The 17725-nt window shown below is 43.3% G+C and overlaps 1 protein-coding gene across 1 annotated transcript in view; it reads left to right on the forward strand.

The window, feature by feature from the left end:
* Nucleotides 1-2078, forward strand: part of Adarb2 (adenosine deaminase RNA specific B2 (inactive)) — a 411210-nt gene extending 409132 nt beyond the window's left edge. Inside the window, exon 10 of the mRNA XM_069990577.1 lies at nt 1-2078. This exon is cut by the window's left edge and continues 3603 nt beyond it. The gene's annotated coding sequence lies outside the window, so the exon portion shown is untranslated.
* Nucleotides 2079-17725: the final 15647 nt, after the last annotated feature.

A 17725-nucleotide genomic window follows, 5' to 3' on the forward strand; every position in this document is an offset into this window, starting at 1 on the left:
GGCTCAAAAGAGAGAAGATAGCAGACCACAGAGCTCTGCCAACACAATTCCTGCAACAATGTATAATATCGAGTTATTGAATTTAGGATTTCTTTGGATCTTATTTTTGCCAGAGAAAGGCTTTGTGAGTCTATAATTATTGTTTCCTTTTCATTCCTACAATTGTCTTTCAATCTGTATATACTGATCATGCCACTACTGATTTTGTGATGTCTCCTTCCTCAGAAATGTCAAGCTGAGTCACTTTTTACACACACACACACACACACACACATACACACACACACACACACACACACATACAAGCTCATACTTTTCCATGTAAATTTCCTTTTCACAGGAAACTGTTCTTATCAATAAAGTTTAATGAGTTTTTTTGTAGAGTGTTTACCATATTTGGAGAGCCATAAATAGTAAGTGCATAGTATATCAATGCCCGGAATAGAATAGTTAGAGTATTTTGATGAAATCCTATTTTTAGATTATAAATTTCAAGATGAGTCTATAGTAGCTTGTTTTTAAAAAGAAAGAAATTTTAAAATTTGCAATTTCAATATAGTAGACATTTTTAATTTAGAGGGTTCTTATATACTTATTTTTAAAGAAGCCATTCTAATGAAATAATGTGATTGGCCCACCATGCATTCACTCTCAGTGTCTAGTAGTAACCAAAGGAAAGTTAGAGAACATCTTTCTTTTTGCACACTACTATTGGATTACCATGACCATTGCACTGGGCAAAACTTGCACCTTTGCTGGTTTCTCCATGGCCCTTTGCTAGAACTGTTTGTAGAGTCCACACTCTAGTCCAGGATTAGGAAACTCCCTCTGACGCACACTCAGAAGAGCTCCCCCTCCTCCCTTTTGAGTTTCTGCAGTGTTCTCAGCAGAGCAGGGAATTCAAAGCCTGGTCCTACTGAAAAAGCTGTGGTAACCAAGAGGCCTCTCTGAGCTGGGATAACTCATCCCTTGAGGTCTTCTTGATAAGCTACACCTCTCCTGCACAAAGTCCATACCATGTGTAGGGTACAAGGCAGCGAAGAGCCCGTGGGGACAAGGGGGAGAGTGGAGGAGGATGGAAGGGGTCAAGCCCTGGCTGCTGTCCCTGGTCCTGACTCTCCATTGCCCACTGGAGCCCTGCTGTTCTGGGAGCGCAGTAATAATGTGTAACTGTTGCCAAACTTCTCCCATGAATGGTGAATCCGATAAGAAAGGATGATGGGAACGAGGACACAGAAACTAGGAGACAATCGGTGTGTGCTACCCGAGGAAAGGCCACAGAGAAAAGGCAGATTCGTTCCCCCTGGTTTTTCCCTCCCCTCCATTCTGGGAAACCAGAGGTCATTTTCACATTAGCCGGCGATTCTACCTCTGTAAGGTCCCTTTCTTATCTTTTCTTTTCTCTCTCCTCTTCTCTTTTGCTGCTGTCCATATTGTCTGCTCTCCTCTATCCTTCAACTTGTGCCTCCTTTGTTCTGATCAGTGAAAGGAATAAGTCTCAGCCTTGCGTCTGCCCTGGGCTGATCTATGCAGCGTGATTATGCTCAAGATTAGGATGTCTTGGTGTGTTCATGTGATAGCGTGACTACAGGGATTTATAATCATCTTGTTGGACTCCTGGAATATTTCCATCTGATCTGACCTCCCACCAAAAAGAACACAGATGGCCATGTCTCTAGAAATTTAGGCCACACAACATGAACCCTTCGGGGAAATGTACACTGTATCAAAGTCTGGAGAACAAAGTACCTTAATTCCTAACTTATCATTTAAAAACTCTGAGAGAGGACGTGCCCTTTTAAAAATAAATACAAAATTTCCAGGCCTTTTTTCCTACAGGCACTAGATTTCTATCACTCTGCAATATATGCATCAGTTAAGACAAAAACCTTTCCCAGCAGTGCCCAGTTAACTTTCAGCAATTTTTATGCAAAAGGAACTTAATAAATATCAATTCTTAATTGAAGGTATGTACATACAAAAGCATGATTGAATGGCAATATTGTACCAATGGATGTACATTTGTAATATTTGTAAAAAAAATCTGAAACCTGAAAATATAAATTTACATATGTTAATTTGCCTCTAAGTTCTGTAAATTGCAATTCAGTAATAGCTGATAAGTGAATGTCTCTGTTAAGTGAATAAAAACATCAAGTAAAATTTTCCTTTCCTGCATTGATGGGTTTTATTTCATGAAGTCATGTTCTAGGGGTCTATAAATCTCTATGATATGTGGGTTGATGAGGGCCTTCTCATTCCAAAACGCTGTGTATTCAGCTCTAAGACCTTTTTATAATAATGACATCAGATCGTGTACTACAGCAGAACAGCAATTACTGACCAAGAGGCTGCTGTTCCAGATCTCATGTAAGCTAACTAGTTAAAGTATCACAGAAGGAGGCAAGGGAAGCCTTCAAGCCTTGAAACTGCACCTCATTAACTGTGCAAAATGAGATGAATCACCCCATCCACTCACTGCCAAGTGTGGGAAACAAAACTTATCCCACAGTTTCACAAGATTGCCAAGGAGAATCAATGAAGTTAGAACGTTACCATGTGTTGAAATATTAAAGCATTATAAATATTCGATACATTCTGAGTTCTCTGCTCAAATTTGTAATAGCAAATGACATGGATATAGCTGATAACTGTCCTGTACAAGCCTAATACAGATGGATACGCGGTACGAGAAAAATCCTGAAACATCCATAGGGAATGTTTATAGCCTCCCCTCTATTTAACTCTGCAAGAAGCAGACATTCCAGAGTTCAAGTGACCAGTTTTTTATCCTTTCCAGGGATATATCTGTACACAAATATATCTAGAAAAGGATATAAGTTGGCTAGCTAAACAGATGTCAAATAAGAATAGATAATATTACAAATATGTGGGAGATCATGAGTAAGGTTTCTTGTTTGAAAACTCCACTCCTCTTTCAAAGTATCCAGAAATCTGCTATGTGTTCCCTTCAGTGAAGGGCAAAGATTTCTTCCACAGTTGTCAGTCTATACTTATATCACCTTAGCCACCATGATGGTCAACTCAGATGGCAGTGTACCAGATCTCACACAGAAGGTAGAGATGGGGGAGTAGGAGGAATGTCTAACAGACACAAGAAAAAAAAGCAGAGAGAGTTTCTTTTGGTAGATTATCAGTATTCTAAAGGAATATTCAATTTGTAAGTCTGGTAGCTACCAATTCTTAGACACTAGACTTATTAGTGGAAAATAAGAGACCTGGAAATGTAAATGAGGTGTAAGACACATCTCAGTGTATCTGAGTCACAATATGCCTCAGGTATCACCTGACCCAAATCGTTGAGCCTGAAGAATCGGATTGTCTTGATGAGATGCTGGTGACACAGATTGCTTCTAGCGAGAGAGAGAAAGGTTTACAAACCAAAACCCAGAACTGACTCTCAGAATTAGAACCCCATACCTGCTGTTGCTCTCAGGAATTCTCCACTTCCTATAAGAAAAAAATAACTCATCATTCTTAGAAACAAGAAGCCTGGTAGTTGCTATCCTCTTTAAGTACAATGAGTTTACATTATCTACCCACATCCTCTTCCCAACACGTCCAGTCCCACCCTGCCCTAGGCTGGACTATGGGATTATTTCTTTCAGCATTTTTCTTTCAAGTCCCCAACATGAAGTCTATGATATATTGCCTTGGTAGCAGGTTTCAACTCAGTGCACGTTCCCAGGGAAAGTAACTGAACTCTACTCTGATTCTTAAATTTTGATAGGTGAACATGAAGTTGAAGGACAGAGTGGCCACGGCAGTGATTTTTAACTGTGTGATTGATCACATCCCTGTCTACTTTGGAGCTATTAAATCAGGTTCCCTTAGTTGAACTTAACTTGATGCTGGAAATGAACTCCTTCAAGATAAGTTTCAGACACCCACTGCTCTTAAAGAGCCAGACTCCCAACAGAAAGCTGGGAGTTTTTTCCATAGCAAACATGAAACATGAATACGTCCATGCATAATATGATAGCCCCACTTACTGGCCTGCTCCAAAGCAGTCACCCTCACTCCCCATGATTCAGAATTGCAAATTACTTGACTAACCTAAAACTAAAGTAGAAGCTTCAGTGTTTAAGGCTCCCTTCCCAGACATACTTGCTCAGAAATCAAGGGTCCATTCCCACTACAGGACTAGCTACACCACACATGCTATGCTCCTCTTAAAATATTTTCAGAACCTTGTGACTGTCAGTAACACATGTGTAGAGAATCCAGTGTGAGAAACACGTGTGTGGGAGCAAGAGTAGACAGTCATAGACACTGCTTCTGCCCAGTCAGTATCTCCTCCGTGGGCTGAGGCATAACCCCCCAGTGCTACTGGCTGAGTTCTACCGGTTCACCCATCATCAGACAACTGCCCTCTCCCAAACAGATGCCAGTGCATGCTGATTGGACCCAGAAGACAAAATACTGAGCCTCTTGCCTTGATGAAGTATAATTCTTGCTCCCAATCTCCCCCAGGGAACTAAACTGAAGCTGTGTTCCTCATTCGTGCTTGCCCCTCTGCCATTACACTAAGCATGGGTCCTCTTGATAAATAACGCAAACACAGCTTTGTCTCAAGCTCCACTTCCAGCATTGGACAGATGGAGAATTCCCTACAGATAGAAATGTGTTTAGAAACTAGGTGCAGAATGAACAAAAAGTATGGCCCTCTCGAAGGAATCTTTTGTTGAAATGTTTACATCCATTTATTAAGTCATGTTGGGGGGAGGTATGGTTTGAACTCAGGGCCTTGCACTTACTATACCAGCATTCGAATGCTGAAGCCTCATTCCCAGCCCTCTTCACTTTATTGTTCTTGTTTTCTTTTTACTTAGTAGCACCTATTAGTTACACAAAGGTAGTTTCATTGTGAAATTTTCACACACATCCTGATCCACCTCAGCCCCGCTCTTTGTTGACATATGCTTCTTTCTGCTTTTGATATTCTCTCTTCCCCTCCATTCTCTGTATAGCAAGAATCACAGACTGATATTAACTGACATCTAGACATATTGAGGCATGTCTAGCAGATGACAGCATTGCCAGGAATCCATTTTTAGAACCCATTGAGCTTTCTTGGCCAAGAGTGGACCCAAAACCCTGCTTTGGGTTTTGGAGTTTGTTCCAGGATTTGGAGTGTGCTCTGTGCATCACATGCTTGTGCACTTGTCCTGTGCATGAGTCTCCTCCAGTCACTCACAGGACAAGTAAGGAATGAAAAGGAAAATCAACTGCAATTGCTTTGTCCACTGAAAACATTTCCACTGAACTAAATCAGGCTAAAAGGCAATGAAGCTTTGCTGCTCCTGTGACTAAATACAGAATGGCAGAAATAGACATTGGTACTCCTGCATGAACTCAGGAGGGTCTGAGAGCACAGGACACCTCCAGGCTTGGGACAGGGCCACAGGAAGGCCCATGGCACCTCCAAAGGACAAGACGATACAGCCATAAGGATCCACTGCACAATTTCTCAAGAAGGGGGCCTGAGAGATTTTCATAACTATTTATCTGACATGGCTAGGAGAGCCCCATCCTAGCTCAGAATATGAAGAGTTGGCATACAAAGGATAAACTATACCTTCATATACCAATATACCCAAATTGAGCTGAGGAACAAAGCTTATCGTTGCTCATGAGGCCCAACTGGAACTACTTCAGGAAGTATGTTCTCCAACCACCTTGGCTAGGACCTCTAATTTCTTTCTTTTTTTTTTTGGTCGGTTGTGGGGCTTGAACTCTGGGCCTGGGCCTGGGCACTGTCCCTGCACTCTTCAGCTCAAGGCGAGCACACTACCACCTGAGCCACAGCACCACTTCCGGTTTTCTAGTGGTTTATTGGAGATAAGAGTCTCTTTCCTGCCCAGGCTGGCTTTGAACCTCAATCCTCATATCTCAGTCTCTTGAATAGCTAGGATTACAGGCATGAGCCACCGGCACCTGGCTAGGACCTCTAATTTCTTATCCAACTTGTCCCCAGAAGTGTGGGAGAGCTACCTACTTTCTGGCTGGAATCTCATTTTGCAGGAAATCAGTCTAGCTCTTCACTGCACGAATTCAACATTACCATTAAGCCTCTTGGAATTTTCTGTTCTGTCTGAAGAACTATTTTGCATTTCAAAAGATTCAGCACTGTCCTGAGTGTTCATTATAGACAGGGCAATTTTACAGATGGCATGAACTGTCCTCAAGATCCAGTCACCTACCCTCATCCAAGAAGGGGAGGAAAATCCCTGTACTGAGATCGGGAGGGGGGGGGGGTGGAAGGGGGGGGGGACGTTCTTCATGCTCAGTCAAGTTTTGTAGTTATTCTGCTGTGGCTTACATTGTTGTAGATCTGGACTCATCCCGGAGATGATTTTCTGACAGTGAGTAGCTGCTAATTTCACATAGATTATGACATCAGGAAGATCTAGATGAACTTTGTAGCTTTCTTGGCTAGCTTTGAACAGTAACTCTTCATCATTTAATCATAGAATAATAGCCTACATTGAAGTGTGGATAGTGAGCAAAGTAAGCAATCAAGAAAGAATGATAATGATAGAAACCATTATTTAGAGTCATGGAAATTTTTTTTCTCTTTCTAATTGCCTTGATGATCTATTTTTCCCACCATTACGGGTCATTGATAAAACTTTATAAGGAACAATATATTCATAAACTGTTGTGTTAAACAGTAATTCATTTGTATAACTACTTAAAGACAATTTTAAATATCTAAATAAATGGAATGTTATTTCAAGGAACATATCAGTGTGCACATTATTTTCAAATGTCAATAGTTTCCAAATTGATCTCCAGACTCGATGAAATAGCAATCAAAACCCCACCAGACTTTTCCTTTTACAATTCTGCATATGACCAATTGATACCAAGATTTATGTTAGAGCTCAATTAATTAAGATATTGACTAAAGAACTGGCAATTGATGATGAAAAGAATAGAGAGCCCAGACATGGCCTGGATATATGAACACAAATGGACCATAGATAAATGGCAGAGGCTGAACTATCTAAATGATTAGTGTTTGGACAATCGAATATTCACATGGAAAAGAAACTGATGTTGGACTCCAACTTCTCACCAGATACAAAATTTTATGTTGACCAGCTTTCCATTCCTAAGACAAATGACTGAGATCATCCGCTTAAAAAGAGTGAACATTAATTTTGGTTTCGATTTTTAGAGATCTCAGACCATGATTGATTGGCCCTGGTGTTTGGGGGACTATGTCAAGTCAGGACATGGTGACAGGGAGCAAAACCACTCACCTCATGGTTAGGAGATAAGAGAGATAAGGGACTGTGGTCCCAACAAAACCCTTTCAAGTGTATGTCTCCAGTGACCTAAGAAAAGCCCAGGAGGCCCAGCCTCCCAACACTGCTGCCTTGGTAACCAAATCTGTAACACATGGGCAAACTCTAGCACAGCTGTATTGAAGGGAAGTGTGGTATCTTTTACAAGATTAAATAGAACTGGAATAGGAAAGAAGAAACTCTGTAGGACACACAAAACAAGAAGTAAAAACAGAAAGATTCACAACAGGATAAATGTCGTCAACGATATAAATAGAATTTCCACTTTATCAGTGATCAGAGAAATACAAGTTAAAAACATCAATGAAATATCATTATAATATCATCAGATTGGGGATAAAAACAATAAATCTGAAAATTACACATGTTGGTGAAAATCTCAAACCAGAACTTTCCTATATGGCTAATAGAATACAAAATTGGTTAACCACCTTGAAAGAACCATTTCCAATCATTCACAACACCGGCCATCTAAGGCACTCTCCTCAAAAATAACATTACAGGGTCCCTCCCTCTTGAGAACATGTTAGGAATTTAGAGATTACAGTAGCAGAGCACTAAGTCAAACTAGGGGTCCTGTGTGAGCAGCCTGATTACGATTACAGATGAATGTGTGAATGCCAGTCAGCACAGTAGTTCAGTGTCTAGCTATATAATCAGACATTCTGGCTGGGTGCTGGTAGCCGGGTGCTTCTAGCTACTCAGGAGACTGAGAAATAAGGATCGTGGTTTGAAGCCAGCCCAGGCATGAAGGTCGGTGAGACTCGTATCTCCAATTAACCACCAGAAAACTGGAAGTAGAGCTGTGAACAAAAGAGCTCAGGGACAGCATCCAGGCCTTGAGTTCAAGCCCCATGATGATAGAAAGAGAAAGGAAGGAAGGAAGGAAGGAAGAAAGAAAGGAAGGAAGGAAGGAAGGAAGGAAGGAAGGAAGGAAGGAAGGAAGGAAGGAAGGAAGGGAGGGCGGGAGGGAGGGAGGGAGGGAGGAAGGGAGAGAGGGAGGAAGGGAGGGAGAATTCTGTTCATGTACTCAGCAGATTTATACCACATGGCCCATAATAGCAAGTCTCTGCAGTGACAGGACATCAAGGCCCTCTGAGCCTTTGGCTTTGTGGTGGAGCCCCTCCCTTGATGAGGTAGACCTCATAACTAACAGAATGGCACAATACAGATCTTGTGTGAGCACTCTGGACAGAGCAAAGGAGTAAGCCCAGAAGTTTCATTCTGAGTCTTCTGGAAAGTTCAATCTCTCAGCCTCCCTGGTAAGCAGATATTACACCATGGCAAGCCCAAATTCAGGAAAGCTCATTGTCATCCTTAGTCCCACTGTGTGCTGCCAACAAGAAGCCTTGCTATTTACTCAGTAGGAGCTTTTAGTCTTTTTAATATTTTGTTTGGTTTTGGTTTTGGTTTTTGTGTGCTGGTCCTGGGCTTAAACTCAAAACCTGGGTGTTGTCCCCTCAATCTTTTATTGTTGTTGTTCCAGTCTAGCACTCTACCACTTGAGCCACAGCTCCACTTCTGGCCTTTTGGAACTAGCAACAAGTAATCTCACAGACTTTCCTGCCTGGGCTGACTTCAAATCACAATCCTCAGATCTCAGCCTCGTGGATAGCCAGGCTTATCAGTGTGAGGCATCTATTATTTTATTAATATGTGGCATAATGGCACTCATCATGTGGCACAGCAGCCTGTCTAGCTGTGTGGTCACACAGATTCCTCCACATGAAATCTGTCCAGTCCCCACTTTACTTCCCTCAGAACTGAATAAATACAATAAGAATACCTACTCATAGAGACAAGGTAAGTTCCCAGTACTGTGCCTGGGCAAAAGTAAGCTCTCAAGACAGCACAAATGGGGCTGGGAAGGTGGCTCAGTGGTAGAGCGCTTGCCTTGCATGCCTGAGGCCCTGGGTTCGATACCTCAGCACCAATTAAGCAAAAAGAAAAAAGCCAGAAGTGGCGCTGTGGCTCAAGTGGTAGAGCGCTAGCCTTGAGCTGAAGAGCTGAGGGACAGCGCCCAGGCCCAGAGTTCAGGCCCCACGACAGGACCCAAAAAAAAAAAAAAAAAGACAGTACAAATGGTGCCCTATAGTTGATCTCACATGTTTCTTTCGGTGTGCCAAGCCCCATGAGGTACCTGCTCTGTTCTCTCCTAGTCCACGTAATCTTGCTAATGGAGTTGTCTGCAGCACAGCTGGTCTGCTGGCAATACTTCTGCATCTTGTTTTGTGCTTCCTGAACAAGACAAAATTCAACGTAAAGTTTAAAAGGATGGTCATATTTCTGAGCCTTGGGTGAAGAATTGTCTCCATAACAAAGCCCAGAGCAACGGGGCTGATTTTCATCCAACTGTCTCTCTACCACAGGTTCTGGGCCTAGAGACCCAGGCCAAGGACCCAGAATTGCTCCCTGCCCCTCCCACATCACACACAAAATCACCTGGCCTAGCTCCACAGCTGACTCCACACTGAATCATTTTTCAAAATAAACTGAAGTGTCAGGCTGCTTTCAGAAATTCCCTGACAGGCCTGGCCAAAAAAAAAAAAAAAAAGATGCCAGGGGCTCCCACAGGTGTAGGGGGAGGAGGCCAATATGGGAGGCATGAACACACAAGCCAGGACATTCTGAAGGTTGAAATTAATCACCAGATGGCCCCAAAAGCTCATTTTCCTCCCTCCTCCAACATGAGATGAATTTCTCATACAATCTCATGAATACAAAAAAGGGGGAGGGGGGAGGAGACCCTTAAGGTAGCTCTTTTCCTTTTTTTCTTTTTTAAGAGAAGTTTAATTGAAGATTTGTTAAGTTCTTACTAGCTAAGAGCCCCTGTGCTGGATGTGCAACTCTGCCCTTAGGTAGCCTGGTACTGAAAACAGATAAGATACACCGAGCACAGGAGGCATAGGGAAGATTTCCCTGTCCATCCAGCTGCGGGATTGCATTGGCTGAGGTCAGCATTTTGCCCATAGCAGGAAAAGGAAATTTCATGTGCTATCACTAAGACAGATTGAGTAAATTGGCATCTCAAGAATAGTGTACTGGGTTTACAAAATCCTATAGTTTGATAGAAAAAATCAAAGACCCCACAACCAGCATGGCCTTGTGAGCTGCAAAGCACATGGTAACATGAAACTCTTCTTTAAGATGTGCCACCCTACTCAAAAAATTAAATCCCCCAACAACAGATCCTCAAAGAAACAACTGCCCAATAAATAAGTGGGCTAAAGACTTAGAGAAACTTCTCTGAAGAGGAAAGAAGGATGGCCAATAGACACATGAAGAAATGCTCAACCTCCCTAGCCATAAAAGAAATGCAAATCAAAACAACACTGAGACACCACCTCACCCCAGTTAGAATGGCTAAAATCAAGAACTCTAATAACAGATGCTGGAGGGGATGTAGACAGAAGGGAACCTTACTGCATTGTTGGTGGGAGTGTAAACTTGTTCAACCACTTTAGAAAGCAGTATGGAGGTTCCTCAAAAGACTCCACATAGAGCTCCTCTATGACCCAGCAATCCCACTTTTGGGCATTTACCTGAATAATCACAAACAAGACCATACTAAAACTACCAGAACAACTATGTTTAGTACAACATTATTTACCATAGCTAAGATATGGAACTAACCCAGATGCCCCTCAGTAGATGAAAGATCAAGAAAATGTGGTATATATACACAATGGAATTCTATGCCTCCATCAGAAAGAATGACATTCCCCATTTGTTAGGAAATGGAAAGACTTGGATAAAATTATATTAAGTGAAGTAAGCCAGGCCCAAAGAAACATAGGTCTCATGGTTTCCCTTATTTGAAATAACTAGTATATGTCTGAGACAAGCATAAAAAGTCAAAAGCTACATACATATCACCAGATAAGATGATATTAAGCAAAATGAACCCCAAGATAAGGACACAAGTGGTTTTTTCTTTCTTGCTATTGTTTCTAATGTATTTATAAGGTACATGATTTCTTTGTTGCTTTGTATGTCCCTCCCCCACAGTATAACACCTGTTTTCACTGTATTTGATGTTAGTATATTTTGGGGAGTGGAAGGGAAAAAACAAACTGTTTAAATAGGGATACAGGTTGACCCATTGCAACAATGAGATGTACGAGACGCTATGTCAAAAACTGAACTTTACAATTTAGTGGGGGTCGGGGGGGAAGTGTAGGTGGAGGTGGGAGGGAAGGAATGGTAGTGGAAAACCAAAGGAGGAGGCAACAATGTTTGATAAGAAATGTACTCATGTCAGATAATGTGATGTTAGGAAAATGAACCCTTAAATATGTATTCTAATGTTTTCGTTTCTTTCATACATGTGTTTCTAACGCATTTATAAGATTATTTCTTTGTTGCTTTGTATGTCCCTCCCCCACAGTGTAACCCCCGCTTTCACTATATTTGATGTCAGTATAACATGTGGAGGAGATGGGGACAAACAAGTCGTTTAAGGATTCAGGTGGACCTGTTGCAACAATGAGAAGTACAAAATGTCATGTCAAAACCAACTTTACAATGTCGGTGTGGGGGGGGAGGGGGGTATAATTGGGTGGGGGGAGGGGGGAGGCTGGGAAGGGAGGTGAAGGGTAAACAAAGGAGGAGGCTGCAATGCTTGGTAAGAAATGTATGCATTATCCTGCCCATGTAATTGTAGCCCCTCTGTACAGTATGTTCTCAAATAAAATTAAATTAAATTAAAAAAAAAAGAAATGTACTCATTACCTTGCTCGTGTAACTGTAACCCTCTGTACAGTATTTTCACAATAAAAACGTATTAAAAAAAAAAAAAAAAGATGTGCCACCTTGCGAGGAGCCAAAGGAAGAGCCGTGAATGAAGGGGGTGGAGGGAGTGGGAAAGAGTGTTTTCAGGAATTCATTGTAAGCCAGAAGTCATTGGCTCATGCCTGTAATATTATCTACTTAGGAGGCTGAGATCTGAAGATTGTGGTTCAAAGTCAATCTGGACAGGAAAGTCCATGAGACTCTTATCTCCAATAATCCACCAGAAAACCGGAAGTGGCGCTGTGGCTCAAGTGGTTGAGCACTAGCCTTGAGCTGAAGAGCTGAGAGACAGCGCCCAGGCCCAGAATTCAAACCCCATGACTGACCAAAAAAAAAAAAAAAAAAAGAATCCATTGTACTACCACAAAATTAAGAAAAGTAAGCGAAGGGTGAGTGGGAAGTGGTGGGAATGTTGAAGGGGGAGCATTGATCAAGACGTATTCATAAGCTGCTTTGTTAAATGGCAGCTCCTTTGTACAACTACTTAAAATAATTTCTAAAAAAAAGAAGTATAGATACAAGGTGCAGAATACTGGCATCTTGTATCTGTATTTTTTTTTAGAAATTATTTTAAGTAGTTGTACAAAGGAGCTGGGATGCAGGCTGACCCATTGTGACGGCGAGATATACAGGACACTATGTTGAAAATGAACTTTACAATGTGGGGAGATGCCAGGAGGAGTCAGAGAGGTGGGGAGGGAAGCGATGGTAGAGGGAAAGCAAAGGAGGAGGTAACAATGCTCACTACAAAATGCACTCATTGGCTGGGAAGGTGGCTCAGTGGTAGAGCGCTTGCCTTGCATGCCTGAGGCCCTGGGTTCAATTCCTCAGCACCACATAAGCAAAAAGAAAAAAGCCAGAGGTGGCGCTGTGGCTCAAGTGGTAGAGTGCTAGCCTTGAGCTGAATTGCTGAGGGACAGCTCCCAGGCCCAGAGTTCAGGCCCCATGACCAGACCCAAAAAAAAAAAAAAAAATGCACTCATTACCATACTCATGTATTGTAGGGAGCCGGGGCGAGACTCCGCCCACTCCCTTGCAGCTTTGAGGTAACCACCCCAGACGGTGCTTGGCGGGACGCCTGGGCTGTGCGTGTGCGCGAGCCAGGTAGAGTCCCCAGCCAATCCCATGACACCTGGTGACGGTGAAAGGCAGGCGACCAACAATAGAAAGACCCGTGTTCCTATTCCCTAAATAAGTGGCCATGTTTCGGGTGCACGCTCTCTCGCGCCCAAGCTCTCCTACAACTAAAAGGCTCTCCAATAAAGCGTGATCTGAGAAGACTCCTGGTGTGGTGGTCGTTTTTCCTCGCTGGTCGAGTAGACGGTCGCTACAATGTATCTGTAACCCCTCTGTACAACATTTTTACAATAAATAAATAAAGATATATAAATACATAAGAATATAGAGGTGAAAAAATCCAATGCATATCCTACAAAATTAGGAAAAGTGAGGGAAGGGATGGATTGGGAGGGATGGGTGAGAATGTAGAAAGAGATGACATTGCTCAAGACACACTTTATTCGTAAACTGCTTTGTTGAATCACAACTCCTTTGTACAACTAAAGATAAAAATACTTTAAAAGCAAAAAAAAAGGAAGAGATACAACACACCAGTGTAATTTTTCTCTTTTCTAATTATTATGACATTTTAAAAATAACAAATGATTTCTTAAAGGCTATAAGCAGCTTGAGTTGATGCTGAAGTCACAGTCCCAATCTCCTGCAGACTGGTATTTTAAAATATGACCCTTGTGTGACATTGTTATGCCCAGGTCGCAGGAGCTCCATCAAGAAGACCACCAAGAGTCAGACTTTACAGCTGTTTTAAGGTTTTATTTAAACAGGCTGCAGCTCGGGCCTCGTCCTACACTCCAACACACCGGAGCCTAGGAGGAGAGCCCCGAGCTAAAGATTTGCAGGGCTTATAAAGGCACACAACCAGGTGTTTTAGCACCACGTGTTGCTCTGCTCTGAAACAAGCAACAAATGGTCACTGCCTCAAGTACTTTAACCCTTCATTTCCCCCCCCTTGACTTATGGTCCTGAGACACAGTCTTGTGGCTCCAGCCCAAACTCTAACAGCTCTCGATGAACTGGTTCTTCTAGTCCCTCTCTGACCTTAGTCATAAACAACAATACCAATAACAATCAGTCCATTTTTCTTTTCTTGAGGCATACGCAGAGTGGTTAGGTAGGATGCTTGGAAATTTCCCATGTTTCCCCATGGTCGTCTAGGGCAAAGGGCTGGCGTGGGAGCAGTGGATCCAAGCAGCAATGCCATCTGAACCTTAAGGGCAGTAGGTGTAGCAGGTAGTACCATGTAAGGTCCCTTCCACCATGGTTCCAGAGATCTCAAGTTGTGCCTTCGAACAAACACCCAGTCCCCTGGTTTAAACAAATGGAGGGTAGGAATAGAAGCAGAATCATATAATGCTCTAAGCTGGGGCCACATACTCTTATGCACCAGCTGTAAATAGTCAAGCTTACACAGAAATTCAGTATCATCCAAATCAGCAAGCAATTCAGTCTGGAGGCTAGGGATAATGAGTGGGGGGGTGTCCATACATTATTTCAAAAGGAGTAAAGCCAAAATGATAGGGTGAATTTCTTACTCTAAACAGGGCAAAAGGAAGGAGCAATACCCAGTCTGCGCCAGTCTCCAGAGCCAATTTAGTTAAGGTTTCTTTTAGAGTCTGATTCAGTCTTTCTACCTGCCCTGAACTCTGGGGTCTATAAGCACAGTGCAATTTCCAATCCATCCCCAGTGCTGCAGCTATTCCCTGACTCACTTTTGAGATGAAGGTCAGTCCATTGTCTGACTCGATGTTGGATGGGAAGCCATACCTGGGTAGGATTTCTTTCAGGATTTTCTTAGCCATGACGTTCGTGGTCTCATGCTTTGTTGGGTAGGCTTCAACCCATCCTGAAAAGGTATCTACAAAAACTAGCAAATATTTATATCCAAATTTTTCAGTTTTAATTTCTGTGAAGTCTACTTCCCAATACACACCTGGTCTATCTCACGGAGGTGAGCTCCTTTTGTAACCGGTTGATTGGGGGCATTGGTGAGCTGACAGGCTTTACAATTTTTAATAATGTCCTCAATGAATTGATTTCCTTGCCTAATTTTTACTTCTGAGTGTCGGAGCAAGTCCTGCATTCTTCAGGTTCCCATGTGAGAGACCCAATGGATTCTCTTAAGAATCCCCTTGCCCAATCTTTGTGGCAAGATAAGTTTCCCCTCACCAGTTTTCCACCAGTCTTCATTTTCTTCTCTGCCTGGGGGTTTATAGGCCATGGGAATTTTCTTTTTTTTTTGTCGGTTGTGGGGCTTGAACTCTGGGCTTGGGCGCTGTCCCTCAGCTCTTCAGCTCAAGGCGAGCGCTCTACCACTTGAGCTACAGCGCCACTTCCGGTTTTCTGGTGGTTTATTGGAGATAGGAGTCTCACGGTCTCTCCTGCCGGGGCTGGCTTTGAACCTCGATCCTCAGATCTCAGCCTCCTGAGTAGCTAGGATTACAGGCGTGAGCCACCAGCGCCCGGCTCATGGGAATTTTCTTTATCCACTCCAAGTCTTCTTGGGAGTACTGAGGCTCAGGAGGCAAAGCTCGTGGCCCTGGGTCTATTAGAGTCAGTACTTCTGCTCTGGGCTGGAGGGCCGCCTCCTTAGCTGCCTGATCGGCCAAGTTATTTCCTTTGGTTATAGAATCAGTTCCCTTTTGATGGCCAGGGCAGTGCATAATGGCAATATTTGCTGGTTCCCATAAGGCCCGGATGAGGTTTAAAATTTCTTGTTTGTTTTTAATAGCCTTTCCCTCAGCTGTCAGCAGCCCCCTCTCTTGGTAAATGGCTCCATGGACATGCACGGTGGCAAAAGCATACCGACTGTCCGTGTAAATGTTTAGTCTCTTCCCTTTTCCCATTTGTAGGGCTTTTGTTAGTGCCACTAGTTCTGCTCTTTGTGCAGACATTCCCTGGGGGAGTGTCGGTGGTGACTGCTGCACCCGCGTACCTTTTTCCCTCTTGAATGAAACTGCTGCCGTCTGTGAACCAGGAATGCTTGACATGTGATAGTGGCGAGTCCAACAAGTCTGTCCTCTTTTCCTTGGCCGGGTCTCTCTTTTCACGCTAAATTTCACGTTCTCTGTCCTTCCTTTCCTGTCTTTGCTCCTCTATCTCTCTCTTATTGTAAACCTTTTACACCGCAGCTACTAGATCCCTAATAGACTTTTCACCAAGTCTGACTAGAGCCTGCAACTTTCTCTTTATGTCTGGTGCAGCTTGATTTATATAGGCAAACATAATCATCTGAGCTGACTCCTGGGTCTCTAGATATTGTTCCATGAGCCGCTCAAGATATGCTGCCAGACTTTCACTTCCTCCCTGTCTAACATCATAAACTTTGGCCATATTAGTAGGTCGGCGAGCCACCATCTTGAGACCTGCCAACAGAGCCTGGTGATAGACGAGGAGTCGCTCCCTACCTTCAACCCTATTGTAGTCCCATGTTGGTTGGATCTCAGGAAAACAGGCAGCAATCAGGGCAGGATCCGTGATGGGCACTCTGTGGGGGCAAGGGTATGTTTCCAGGCCGCCTCTCAGATACAGTCTCTCCCTTCGGTGGTAAAAAGGACCTGTAAAAGCTGATTACAATCATCCCAAGTGGGCTGATGAGTAAAGAGAATCTCAAAAAAGGGGGCATTTTGGGTGCGCCAATTGTATAGATCACTGATAGAAAATGGCCAATATTGGAATTGCTGTCAACCATCCACATCCACAGGACTACGGTGCGTAAGGGAAAAACAGCTGCATTAGAAGGGGGGTTGATCCCACGGTGTCGTTGAGTGACTGGCCCCTCAGAAACTTTAAGGGCAGGTGCCGAGAGTTCGGCTGCTGGTTCTATAGCTCCCTCCTCCTGTTGATCATTCTCAGGTTCTGCAAAAGGAACCTGGGAAGGGAAGTATGGGGAAGGAAACATTTTTTCTTCCAAGTTATCTCCCTGAAAAACCTGGGGGTAGCTTTTCTTTTCCTCTTTCTTAGTTTCTTTTTGGAAGTCTAGGGGGCTAGATGGAGTGGTGCCCATGGTTTCCAGTCCCATCAGTCATATAATCCAAAAAACAATAAACAGTACAAACAAAGCACACACAGGCCTGACATTTACGAAGTGGAGATCTCCCAAATGTCCACTGACTCCTGTCACGGCGGGGTTCCACACCCACCCACGCCCCTCAGCAGAAGGAGCGGACCCACAGTGGGTGAGTTGGGCCTCAGTTAGGAGGCCCTCTTGGTTAGTTCCGGCCCAACACCAAACCGACGCATGCCCCACAATTCTCATGGCGGGGTTCCAAGGACCCCCCCCTTACAAGAGGATCTGGGAGGTCTCCCAGTTCCTCCAGGGTTGTCGTGCAAGCGCATCTGCTTCAACAACCCTTTACACAATACGAATCAGAGCGGCCGTCCTCAAAAAGGAAAACAAAAGTACAAACAGATGAGGATAGGACAAGACAAATTAACAAAGACAGTGCTGTTTTACCTTTGGAGTCTGAGGTCTCGGGGGTCTTTGGGGGGTATCCCAGATGAGCCCCACTAATATGTTATTC

The sequence above is a fragment of the Dipodomys merriami genome, unplaced genomic scaffold (genome assembly GCF_024711535.1).
Source record: "Dipodomys merriami isolate MVZ:Mamm:240054 unplaced genomic scaffold, mDipMer1.0.p SCAF_4, whole genome shotgun sequence".
Taxonomy (NCBI): Eukaryota; Metazoa; Chordata; class Mammalia; order Rodentia; family Heteromyidae; genus Dipodomys; species Dipodomys merriami.